We start from the raw sequence: 13,532 nt of genomic DNA, 5'->3' as shown, positions 1-13,532 counted from the left end.
TGACTGAGCCCCTGATCCTCCGACCGACTGAGCCCCTGATCCTCCGACCGACTGAGCCCCTGATCCTCCTACTGACTGAGCCCCTGATCCTCCGACCAACTGAGCCCCTGATCCTCCGACCGACTGAGCCCCTGATCCTCTGACTGACTGAGGCCCTGATCATCTGACCGACTGAGCCCCTGATCCTCCAACCGACTGAGCCCCTGATCCTCCGACTGACTGAGGCCCTGATCCTCCGACCGACTGAGCCCCTGATCCTCCGACCGACTGAGCCCCTGATCCTCCGACCGACTGAGCCCCTGATCCTCCGACCGACTGAGCCCCTGATCCTCTGACTGACTGAGGCCCAGATCATCCGACTGAGCGACTGATCTTCCGACCGACTGAGCCCCTGATCCTCCGACCGACTGAGCCGTTTATCCACCGACCGACTGAGCCCCTGATCCTCTGACTGAGCGACTGATCCTCCGACTGACTGAGCCCCTGATCCTCCGACCGACTGAGCCGTTGATCCTGTGACCGACTGAGTTCCTGATCCTCCGACCGACTGAGCCCCTGATCCTCCGACCGACTGTGCCGTTGATCCTCCGACCGACTGAGTTCCTGATCCTCCGACCGACTGAGCCCCTGATCCTCCGACCAACTGAGCCCCTGATCCACCGACCAACTGAGCCCCTGATCCACCGACCAACTGAGCCCCTGATCCTCCGACCGACTGAGCCCCTGATCCTCCGACCGACTGAGCCGTTGATCCTCCGACCGACTGAGTTCCTGATCCTCCGACCGACTGAGCCCCTGATCCTCCGACCAACTGAGCCCCTGATCCACCGACCAACTGAGCCCCTGATCCTCCGACCGACTCAGCCCCGATCCTCTGACTGAGCCCCTGATCCTCCGACCGACTCAGCCCCGATCCTCTGACTGAGCCGCTGATCCTCCAAATGACTTTGGCGCTCATCCTCCGACTGACTGAGCCCCTGATCCTCCGACCGACTGCTCCATTGATCCTCCGACTGACTGAGCCCCTGATCCTCTGACTGACTGAGCCCCTGAACCTCCGACCGACTGAGCGTTGATCCTGTGACCGACTGAGCCCCTGATCCTCCGACCGACTGAGCGTTGATCCTGTGACCGACTGAGCCCCTGATCCTCCGACCGACTGAGCCCCTGATCCTCCGACCGACTGAGCGTTGATCCTGTGACCGACTGAGCCCCTGATCCTCCGACCGACTGAGCATTGATCCTGTGACCGACTGAGCCGTTGATCCTCCGACTGACTGAGCCCCTGATCCTCTGACTGAGCCGCTGATCCTCCTACCGAATGAGCCCCTGATCCTCCGACCGACTGAAACCCTGATCCCCCGACCGACTGAGCCCCTGTTCCTCCGACTGAGCCGTTGATCCTCCAAACGACGGAGCCCCTGATCCTCCGACCGACTCAGCCCCGATCCTCTGACTGAGCCCCTGATCCTCCGACCGACTCAGCCCCGATCCCCTGACTGAGCCCCTGATCCTCTGACTGAGCCGTTGATCCTCCAAACGACTGAGCCCCTGATCCTCCGACCGACTGAGCCCCTGTTCCTCCGACTGAGCCGTTGATCCTCCAAACGACTGAGCCCCTGATTCTCCGACCGACTGAGCCCCTGATCCTCCGACCGACTGAGGCCCTGATCCTCCGACCGACTGAGGCCCTGATCCTCCGACCGACTGAGCCCCAGATCCTCCGTCCGACTGAGCCCCGGATCCTCCGACCGACTGAGCCGTTGATCCTCCGACCGACTGAGCCCCTGATCCTCCGACCGACTGAGGCCCTGATCCTCCGCCGACTGAGCCCCAGATCCTCCGTCCGACTGAGGCCCTGAGCCTCCGACCGACTGAGCCGTTGATCCTCCGACAGACTGAGCCCCTGATCCTCCGACCGACTGAGCCCCTGATATTCCGACCGTGTGAGTCCCTGATCCTCCGACCGACTGAGCCCCTGATCCTCCGACCGACTGAGCCCCTGATCCTCCGACCGACTGAGGCCCTGATCCTCCGACCGACTGAGCCGTTGATCCTCCGACCGACTGAGCCGTTGATCCTCCGACCGACTGAGCCCCTGATATTCCGACCGTCTGAGTCCCTGATCCTCCGACCGACTGAGCCCCTGATCCTCCGACCGACTGAGCCCCTGATCCTCCGACCGACTGAGCCCCTGATATTCCGACCGTCTGAGTCCCTGATCCTCCGAGCGACTGAGCCCCTGATCCTCCGACCGACTGAGCCCCTGATCCTCCGACCGACTGAGGCCCTGATCCTCTGACTGACTGAGCCCCTGATCCTCCGACCGACTGAGCCCCTGATCCTCCGACCGACTGAGCCCCTGATCCTCCGACCGACTGAGCCCCTGATCCTCCGACCGACTGAGCCGTTGATCCTCCGACCGACTGAGCCCCTGATCCTCCGACCGACTGAGCCCCTGATCCTCCGACTGACTGAGCCCCTGATCCTCTGACTGAGCGACTGATCCTCCGACCGACTGAGCCCCTGACCCTCCGACCGACTGAGCCCCTGATCCTCCGACCGACTGAGCCCCTGATCCTCTGACTGAGCCACTGATCCTCCGACTGACTGAGCCCCTGATCCTCCGACCGACTCAGCCCCGATCCTCTGACTGAGCCCCTGATCCTCCGACTGACTGAGCCCCTGATCCTCCGACCGACTCAGCCCCGATCCTCTGACTGAGCCCCTGATCCTCCGACTGACTGAGCCCCTGATCCTCCGACCGACTGAGCCCCTGATCCTCCGACCGACTGAGGCCCTGATCCTCCGACCGACTGAGCCATTGATCCTCCGACCGACTGAGCCATTGATCCTCCGACTGACTGAGCCCCTGATCCTCTGACTGAGCCACTGATCCTCCGACCGACTGAGCCACTGATCCTCTGACTGAGCCATTGATCCTCCGACTGACTGAGCCACTGATCCTCCGACCGACTGAGCCCCTGATCCTCTGACCGAGCCACTGATCCTCCGACCGACTGAGCCACTGATCCTCCGACTGACTGAGCCCCTGATCCTCTGACTGAGCCACTGATCCTCCGACCGACTGAGCCACTGATCCTCCGACCGACTGAGACCCTGATCCTCCGACCGACTGAGCCCCTGATCCTCTGACCGAGCCACTGATCCTCCGACCGACTGAGCCACTGATCCTCCGACCGACTAAGCCCCCGATCCTCCGACCGACTGAGCCCCTGATCCTCCGACCGACGGAGCCCCTGATCCTCCGACTGACAGAATCCCTGATCCTCCGATCGACTGAGCCCCTGATCCTCCGACCGACTGAGCCCCTGATCCTCCGACCGACCGAGCCCCTGATCCTCCGACCGACTGAGCCCCTGATCCTCCGACCGACGCAGCCCCTGATCCTCCGACTGACTGAGCCCCTGATCCTCCGACCGACAGAATCCCTGATCCTCCGACCGACTGAGCCCCTGATCCTCCGACCGACTGAGGCCCTGATCCTCCGACCGACTGAGCCCCTGATCCTCCGACCGACTGAGCCCCTGATCCTCCGACCGACTGAGCCCCTGATCCTCCGACCGACTGAGCCCCTGATCCTCCGACTGACTGAGCCACTGATCCTCCGACCGACTGCTCCGTTGATCCTCCGACCGACTGAGCCCCTGATCCTCCGACCGATTGCTCCGTTGATCCTCCGACCGACTGAGCCCCTGATCCTCCGACCGACTGCTCCGTTGATCCTCCGACCGACTGAGCCCCTGATCCTCTGACCGACTGCTCCGTTGATCCTCCGATCGACTGAGCCCCTTATCCTCCGACTGACTGAGCCCCTGATCCTCCGACCGACTGAGCCGTTGATCCTCCGACTGACTGAGCCCCTGATCCTCCGACTGAGCCCCTGATCCTCCGACCGACTGAGCCCCTAATCCTCCGACCGACTGAGCCCCTGATCCTCCGACTGACTGAGCCCCTGATCCTCCGACAGACTGAGCCCCCGATGCTCCGACCGACTGAGCCCCTGATCCTCCGAACGACTGAGCCCCTGATCCTCCGACTGACAGAATCCCTGATCCTCCGACTGACTGAGCTCCTGATCCTCCGACCGACGCAGCCCCTGATCCTCCGACCGACTGAGCCCCTGATCCTCCGACCGACTGAGCCCCTGATCCTCCGACCGACTGAGGCCCTGATCCTCCGACTGACTGAGCCCCTGATCCTCCGACCGACAGAATCCCTGATCCTCCGACCGACTGAGCCCCTGATCCTCCGACCGACTGAGCCCCTGATCCTCCGACCGACTGAGCCCCTGATCCTCCGACCGACTGAGCCCCTGATCCTCCGACCGACTGAGCCCCTGATCCTCCGACCGACTGAGCCCCTGATCCTCCGACCGACTGTGACCCTGATCCTCCGACCGACTGAGCCCCTGATCCTCCGACCGACTGAGCCCCTGATCCTCCGACCGACTGAGCCCCTGATACTCCGACCGACTGAGCCGGTGATCCTCCGACCGATTGAGCCCCGGATCCTCCGTCCGACTGAGCTGCTGGTCCTCCGACCGACTGAACCCCTGATCCCCCGACCGACTGAGCCGTTGATCCTCCAAACGACTGAGCCCCTGATCTTCCGACCGACTGAGCCCCTGATCCTCCGACCGACTGAGGCCCTGATCCTCCGACCGACTGAGGCCCTGATCCTCCGACCGACTGAGCCCCTGATCCTCCGACCGACTGAGCCGTTGATCCTCTGACCGACTGAGCCCCTGATCCTCCGACCGACTGAGCCCCTGATCCTCCGACTGACTGAGCCCCTGATCCTCCGACCGAGTGAGCCCCTGATCTTCCGACTGACTGAGCCCCTAATCCTCCGACTGACTGAGCCCCTGATCCTCTGACTGAGCCACTGATCCTCCGACTGACTGAGCCACTGATCCTCTGACTGAGCCACTGATCCTCCGACCGACTGAGAGCCTGATCCTCCGACCGACTGAGCCGTTGATCCTCCGACCGACTGAGCCGCTGATCCTCCGACTGACTGAGCCCCCGATCCTCCGACTGACTGAGCCCCTGATCCTCCGATCGACTGAGCCCCTGATCCTCCGACCGACTGAGCCCCTGAACCTCCGACCGACTGAGCCCCTGATCATCCGACCGACTGAGCCCCTGATCCTCCGACCGACTAAGACCCTGATCCTCCGACTGAGCTGCTGATCCTCTGACCGACTGAGCCCCTGATCCTCCGACCGACTGAGCCCCTGATCCTCTGACCGACTGAGGCCCTGATCCTCCGACCGACTGAGGCCCTGATCCTCCGACCGACTGAGCCCCTGATCCTCCGACCGACTGAGCCCCTGATCCTCCGACCGTCTGAGCCGTTGATCCGCCGACCGACGGAGCCCCTGATCCTCCGACCGACTGAGCCACTGATCCTCAGACCGACTGAGCCCCTGATCCTCCGACCGACTGAGGCCCTGATCCTCCGACCGACTGAGGCCCTGATCCTCCGACCGACTGAGCCCCTGATCCTCCGACCGACTGAGCCCCTGATCCTCCGACCGACTGAGCCCCTGATCCTCCGACCGACTGAGCCCCTGATCCTCCGACCGACTGCTCCGTTGATCCTCTGACCGACTGCTCCGTTGATCCTCCGATCGACTGAGCCCCTGATCCTCCGACCGACTGAGCTGTTGATCCTCCGACTGAGCCGCTGATCTTCTGAACGACTGAGCCCCTGATCCTCCGACTGAGCCCCTGATCCTCCGATCGACTGAGCCCCTAATCCTCCGACCGACTGAGCCCCTGATCCTCCGACTGACTGAGCCCCTGATCCTCCGACCGACTGAGCCCCTGATCCTCCGACCGACTGAGCCGCTGATCCTCCGACAGACTGAGCCCCCGATCCTCCGACCGACTGAGCCCCTGATCCTCCGACCGACTGAGCCCCTGATCCTCCGACTGACAGAATCCCTGATCCTCCGACCGACCGAGCCCCTGATCCTCCGACCGACTGAGCCCCTGATCCTCCGACCGACCGAGCCCCTGATCCTCCGACCGACTGAGCCCCTGATCCTCCGACCGACTGAGCCCCTGATCCTCCGACTGACTGAGCCCCTGATCCTCCGACTGACAGAATCCCTGATCCTACGACCGACTGAGCCCCTGATCCTCCGACCGACTGAGGCCCTGATCCTCCGACCGACTGAGCCCCTGATCCTCCGACCGACTGAGCCCCTGATCCTCCGACCGACTGAGCCCCTGATCCTCCGACCGACTGAGCCCCTGATCCTCCGACCGACTGAGCCCCTGATCCTCCGACCGACTGAGCCCCTGATCCTCCGACCGACTGAGCCCCTGATCTTCCGACCGACTGAGCCCCTGATCCTCCGACCGACTGAGCCCCTGATCCTCCGACCGACTGAGCCCCTGATCCTCCGACCGACTGAGGCCCTGATCCTCCGACCGACTGAGCCCCTGATACTCCGACTGACTGAGCCGCTGATCCTCCGACCGATTGAGCCCCGGATCCTCCGACCGACTGGGCCCCTGATCCTCCGACTGACTGAGCCCCTGATACTCCGACTGACTGAGCCGCTGATCCTCCGACCGATTGAGCCTCGGATCCTCCGTCCGACTGAGCTGCTGGTCCTCCGACCGACTGAACCCCTGATCCCCCGACCGACTGAGCCGTTGATCCTCCAAACGACTGAGCGCCTGATCTTCCGACCGACTGAGGCCCTGATCCTCCGACCGACTGAGGCCCTGATCCTCCGACCGACTGAGCCCCTGATCCTCCGACCGACTGAGGCCCTGATTCTCCGACCGACTGAGCCCCTTATCCTCCGACCGACTAAGCCCCGGATCCTCCGACCGACTGAGCCCCGGATCCTCCGACCGACTGAGCCCCTGATCCTCAGACCGACTGAGCCCCTGATCCTCCGACCGACTGAGCCCCTGATCCTCCGACCGACTGAGCCCCTGATCCTCCGACCGACTGAGCCCCTGATCCTCCGACCGACTGAGCCCCTGATCCTCCGACCGACTGAGCCCCTGATCCTCCGACTTACAGAACCCCTGATCCTCCGACCGACTGAGCCCCTGATCCTCCGACCGACTGAGCCCCTGATCCTCCGACCGACCGAGCCCCTGATCCTCCGACCGACCGAGCCCCTGATCCTCCGACCGACTGAGCCCCTGATCCTCCGACCGACTGAGCCCCTGATCCTCCGACTGACTGAGCCCCTGATCCTCCGACTGACAGAATCCCTGATCCTCCGACCGACTGAGCCCCTGATCCTCCGACCGACTGAGGCCCTGATCCTCCGACCGACTGAGCCCCTGATCCTCTGACCGACTGCTCCGTTGATCCTCCGATCGACTGAGCCCCTTATCCTCCGACTGACTGAGCCCCTGATCCTCCGACCGACTGAGCCGTTGATCCTCCGACTGACTGAGCCCCTGATCCTCCGACCGACTGAGCCCCCGATGCTCCGACCGACTGAGCCCCTGATCCTCCGAACGACTGAGCCCCTGATCCTCCGACTGACAGAATCCCTGATCCTCCGACTGACTGAGCTCCTGATCCTCCGACCGACGCAGCCCCTGATCCTCCGACCGACTGAGCCCCTGATCCTCCGACCGACTGAGCCCCTGATCCTCCGACCGACTGAGGCCCTGATCCTCCGACTGACTGAGCCCCTGATCCTCCGACCGACAGAATCCCTGATCCTCCGACCGACTGAGCCCCTGATCCTCCGACCGACTGAGCCCCTGATCCTCCGACCGACTGAGCCCCTGATCCTCCGACCGACTGAGCCCCTGATCCTCCGACCGACTGAGCCCCTGATCCTCCGACCGACTGAGCCCCTGATCCTCCGACCGACTGTGACCCTGATCCTCCGACCGACTGAGCCCCTGATCCTCCGACCGACTGAGCCCCTGATCCTCCGACCGACTGAGCCCCTGATACTCCGACCGACTGAGCCGCTGATCCTCCGACCGATTGAGCCCCGGATCCTCCGTCCGACTGAGCTGCTGGTCCTCCGACCGACTGAGCCCCTGATACTCCGACCGACTGAGCCGCTGATCCTCCGACCGATTGAGCCCCTGATACTCCGACCGACTGAGCCGCTGATCCTCCGACCGATTGAGCCCCTGATCCCCCGACCGACTGAGCCGTTGATCCTCCAAACGACTGAGCCCCTGATCTTCCGACCGACTGAGCCCCTGATCCTCCGACCGACTGAGGCCCTGATCCTCCGACCGACTGAGGCCCTGATCCTCCGACCGACTGAGCCCCTGATCCTCCGACCGACTGAGCCGTTGATCCTCTGACCGACTGAGCCCCTGATCCTCCGACCGACTGAGCCCCTGATCCTCCGACTGACTGAGCCCCTGATCCTCCGACCGAGTGAGCCCCTGATCTTCCGACTGACTGAGCCCCTAATCCTCCGACTGACTGAGCCCCTGATCCTCTGACTGAGCCACTGATCCTCCGACTGACTGAGCCACTGATCCTCTGACTGAGCCACTGATCCTCCGACCGACTGAGAGCCTGATCCTCCGACCGACTGAGCCGTTGATCCTCCGACCGACTGAGCCGCTGATCCTCCGACTGACTGAGCCCCCGATCCTCCGACTGACTGAGCCCCTGATCCTCCGATCGACTGAGCCCCTGATCCTCCGACCGACTGAGCCCCTGAACCTCCGACCGACTGAGCCCCTGATCATCCGACCGACTGAGCCCCTGATCCTCCGACCGACTAAGACCCTGATCCTCCGACTGAGCTGCTGATCCTCTGACCGACTGAGCCCCTGATCCTCCGACCGACTGAGCCCCTGATCCTCTGACCGACTGAGGCCCTGATCCTCCGACCGACTGAGGCCCTGATCCTCCGACCGACTGAGCCCCTGATCCTCCGACCGACTGAGCCCCTGATCCTCCGACCGTCTGAGCCGTTGATCCTCCGACCGACTGAGCCCCTGATCCTCCGACCGACTGAGCCACTGATCCTCAGACCGACTGAGCCCCTGATCCTCCGACCGACTGAGGCCCTGATCCTCCGACCGACTGAGGCCCTGATCCTCCGACCGACTGAGCCCCTGATCCTCCGACCGACTGAGCCCCTGATCCTCCGACCGACTGAGCCCCTGATCCTCCGACCGACTGAGCCCCTGATCCTCCGACCGACTGCTCCGTTGATCCTCTGACCGACTGCTCCGTTGATCCTCCGATCGACTGAGCCCCTGATCCTCCGACCGACTGAGCTGTTGATCCTCCGACTGAGCCGCTGATCTTCTGAACGACTGAGCCCCTGATCCTCCGACTGAGCCCCTGATCCTCCGATCGACTGAGCCCCTAATCCTCCGACCGACTGAGCCCCTGATCCTCCGACTGACTGAGCCCCTGATCCTCCGACCGACTGAGCCCCTGATCCTCCGACCGACTGAGCCGCTGATCCTCCGACAGACTGAGCCCCCGATCCTCCGACCGACTGAGCCCCTGATCCTCCGACCGACTGAGGCCCTGATCCTCCGACCGACTGAGCCCCTGATCCTCCGACCGACCGAGCCCCTGATCCTCCGACCGACTGAGCCCCTGATCCTCCGACCGACTGAGCCCCTGATCCTCCGACTGACTGAGCCCCTGATCCTCCGACTGACAGAATCCCTGATCCTCCGACCGACTGAGCCCCTGATCCTCCGACCGACTGAGGCCCTGATCCTCCGACCGACTGAGCCCCTGATCCTCCGACCGACTGAGCCCCTGATCCTCCGACCGACTGAGCCCCTGATCCTCCGACCGACTGAGCCCCTGATCTTCCGACTGACTGAGCCCCTGATACTCCGACTGACTGAGCCGCTGATCCTCCGACCGATTGAGCCCCGGATCCTCCGACCGACTGGGCCCCTGATCCTCCGACTGACTGAGCCCCTGATACTCCGACTGACTGAGCCGCTGATCCTCCGACCGATTGAGCCTCGGATCCTCCGTCCGACTGAGCTGCTGGTCCTCCGACCGACTGAACCCCTGATCCCCCGATCGACTGAGCCGTTGATCCTCCAAACGACTGAGCGCCTGATCTTCCGACCGACTGAGGCCCTGATCCTCCGACCGACTGAGGCCCTGATCCTCCGACCGACTGAGCCCCTGATCCTCCGACCGACTGAGGCCCTGATTCTCCGACCGACTGAGCCCCTTATCCTCCGACCGACTAAGCCCCGGATCCTCCGACCGACTGAGCCCCGGATCCTCCAACCGACTGAGCCCCTGATCCTCAGACCAACTGAGCCCCTGATCCTCCGACCGACTGAGCCCCTGATCCTCCGACCGACTGAGCCCCTGATCCTCCGACCGACTCAGCCCCTGATCCTCCGACCGACTGAGCCCCTGATCCTCCGACTTACAGAACCCCTGATCCTCCGACCGACTGAGCCCCTGATCCTCCGACCGACTGAGCCCCTGATCCTCCGACCGACTGAGCCCCTGATCCTCCGATCGACTGAGCCCCTGATCCTCCGACCGACTGAGCCCCTGATCCCCGACCGACGCAGCCCCTGATCCTCCGACTGACTGAGCCCCTGATCCTCCGACTGACAGAATCCCTGATCCTCCGACCGACTGAGCCCCTGATCCTCCGACCGACTGAGGCCCTGATCCTCCGACCGACTGAGCCCCTGATCCTCCGACCGACTGAGCCCCTGATCCTCCGACCGACTGAGCCCCTGATCCTCCGACTGACTGAGCCCCTGATACTCCGACTGACTGAGCCGCTGATCCTCCGACCGATTGAGCCCCGGATCCTCCGACCGACTGAGCCCCTGATCCTCCGACTGACTGAGCCGCTGATCCTCCGACCGATTGAGCCTCGGATCCTCCATCCGACTGAGCTGCTGGTCCTCCGACCGACTGAACCCCTGATCCCCCGACCGACTGAGGCCCTGATGCTCCGACCGACTGAGCCCCTGATCCTCCGACCGACTGAGCCCCTGATCCTCCGACCGACTGAGCCCCTGATCCTCCGACCGACTGAGACCCTGATTCTCCGACCGACTGAGCCCCTTATCCTCCGACCGACTAAGCCCCGGATCCTCTGACCGACTGAGCCCCGGATCCTCCGACCGACTGAGCCGTTGATCCTCCGACCGACTGAGCCCCTGATCCTCCGACCGACTGAGACCCTGATCCTCCGACCGACTGAACCCCTGATATTCCGACCGTCTGAGTCCCTGATCCTCCGACCGACTGAGCCCCTGATCCTCCGACCGACTGAGTCCCTGATCCTCCGACCGACTGAGCCCCTGATCCTCCGACCGACTGAGCCCCTGATCCTCCGACCGACTGAGCCCCTGATCCTCCGACCGACTGAACCCCTGATCCTCCGAGCGACTGAGCCGTTGATCCACCGACCGACTGAGCCCCTGATCCTCAGACCGACTGAGCCCCTGATCCTCCGACCGACTGAGCCCCTGATCCTCCGACCGACTGAGCCCCTGATCCTCGACCGACTGAGCCCCTGATCCTCCGACCGACTGAGCCCCTGATCCTCCGACCGACTGCTCCGTTGATCCTCCGACCGACTGAGCCCCTGATCCTCCGACCGACTGCTCCGTTGATCCTCCGACCGACTGAGCCCCTGATCCTCCGACTGACTGAGCCCCTGAACCACCGACCGACTGAGCGTTGATCCTCCGACCGACTGAGCCCCTGATCCTCCGACCGACTGAGCCCCTGATCCTCCGACCGACTGAGCCGTTGATCCTCCGAACGACTGAGCCCCTGATCCTCCGACTGACTGAGCCCCTGAACCTCCGACCGAGTGAGCCCCTGATCCTCCGACTGACTGAGCCCCTGATCCTCCGACTGACAGAACCCCTGATCCTCCGACGGACTGAGCCCCTGATCCTCCGACCGACTGAGCCCCTGATCCTCCGACTGACTGAGCCCCTGATCCTCCGACTGACAGAACCCCTGATCCTCCGATCGACTGAGCCCCTGATCCTCCGACTGACTGAGCCCCTGATCCTCCGACTGACAGAACCCCTGATCCTCCGACCGACTGAGCCCCTGATTCTCCGACTTACAGAACCCCTGATCCTCCGACCGACTGAGCCCCTGATCCTCCGACCGACTGAGCCCCTGATCCTACGACCGACTGAGCCCCTGATCCTCCGACCGACTCAGCCCGTGATCCTCCGACCGACTGAGCCCCTGATCCTCCGACCGACTGAGGCCCTGATCCTCCGACGGACTGAGGCCCTGATCCTCCGACCGACTGAGCCCCTGATCCTCCGACCGTCTGAGCACCTGATCCTCCGACTGACTGAGCCCCTGATTCTCCGTCCGACTGAGCCCCTGATATTCCGACCGTCTGAGTCCCTGATCCTCCGACCGACTGAGCCCCTGATCCTCCGACCGACTGAGCCCCTGATCCTCCGACCAACTGAGCCCCTGATCCTCCGACCGACTGAGCCCCTGATCCTCCGACCGACTGAACCCCTGATCCTCCGACCGACTGAGCCGTTGATCCACCGACCGACTGAGCCCCTGATCCTCAGACCGACTGAGCCCCTGATCCTCCGACCGACTGAGCCCCTGATCCTCCGACCGACTGAGCCCCTGATCCTCCGACCGACTGAGCCCCTGATCCTCCGACCGACTGCTCCGTTGATCCTCCGACCGACTGAGCCCCTGATCCTCCGACCGACTGCTCCGTTGATCCTCCGACCGACTGAGCCCCTGATCCTCCGACTGACTGAGCCCCTGAACCACCGACCGACTGAGCGTTGATCCTCCGACCGACTGAGCCCCTGATCCTCCGACCGACTGAGCCCCTGATCCTCCGACCGACTGAGCCGTTGATCCTCCGAACGACTGAGCCCCTGATCCTCCGACTGACTGAGCCCCTGAACCTCCGACCGAGTGAGCCCCTGATCCTCCGACTGACTGAGCCCCTGATCCTCCGACTGACAGAACCCCTGATCCTCCGACGGACTGAGCCCCTGATCCTCCGACCGACTGAGCCCCTGATCCTCCGACTGACTGAGCCCCTGATCCTCCGACTGACAGAACCCCTGATCCTCCGACCGACTGAGCCCCTGATCCTCCGACTTACAGAACCCCTGATCCTCCGACCGACTGAGCCCCTGATCCTCCGACCGACTCAGCCCCTGATCCTACGACCGACTGAGCCCCTGATCCTCCGACCGACTCAGCCCCTGATCCTCCGACCGACTGAGCCCCTGATCCTCCGACGGACTGAGGCCCTGATCCTCCGACGGACTGAGGCCCTGATCCTCCGACCGACTGAGCCCCTGATCCTCCGACCGTCTGAGCACCTGATCCTCCGACTGACTGAGCCCCTGATTCTCCGTCCGACTGAGCCCCGGATCCTCCGACCGATTGAGCCGTTGATCCTCCGACCGACACAGCCCCGATCCTCTGACTGAGCCCCGGATCCTCCGACCGACTGAGCCCCTGATCCTCCGACCGACTGAGCCCCAGATCCTCCGACCGACTGAGCCCCTGAT

This window comes from Pristiophorus japonicus, chromosome 2 (assembly GCF_044704955.1).
Source record: "Pristiophorus japonicus isolate sPriJap1 chromosome 2, sPriJap1.hap1, whole genome shotgun sequence".
Classification (NCBI taxonomy): domain Eukaryota; kingdom Metazoa; phylum Chordata; class Chondrichthyes; family Pristiophoridae; genus Pristiophorus; species Pristiophorus japonicus.
The sequence above is the reverse complement of the archived record's forward strand: the minus strand, read 5'-3'. Positions refer to the sequence as shown.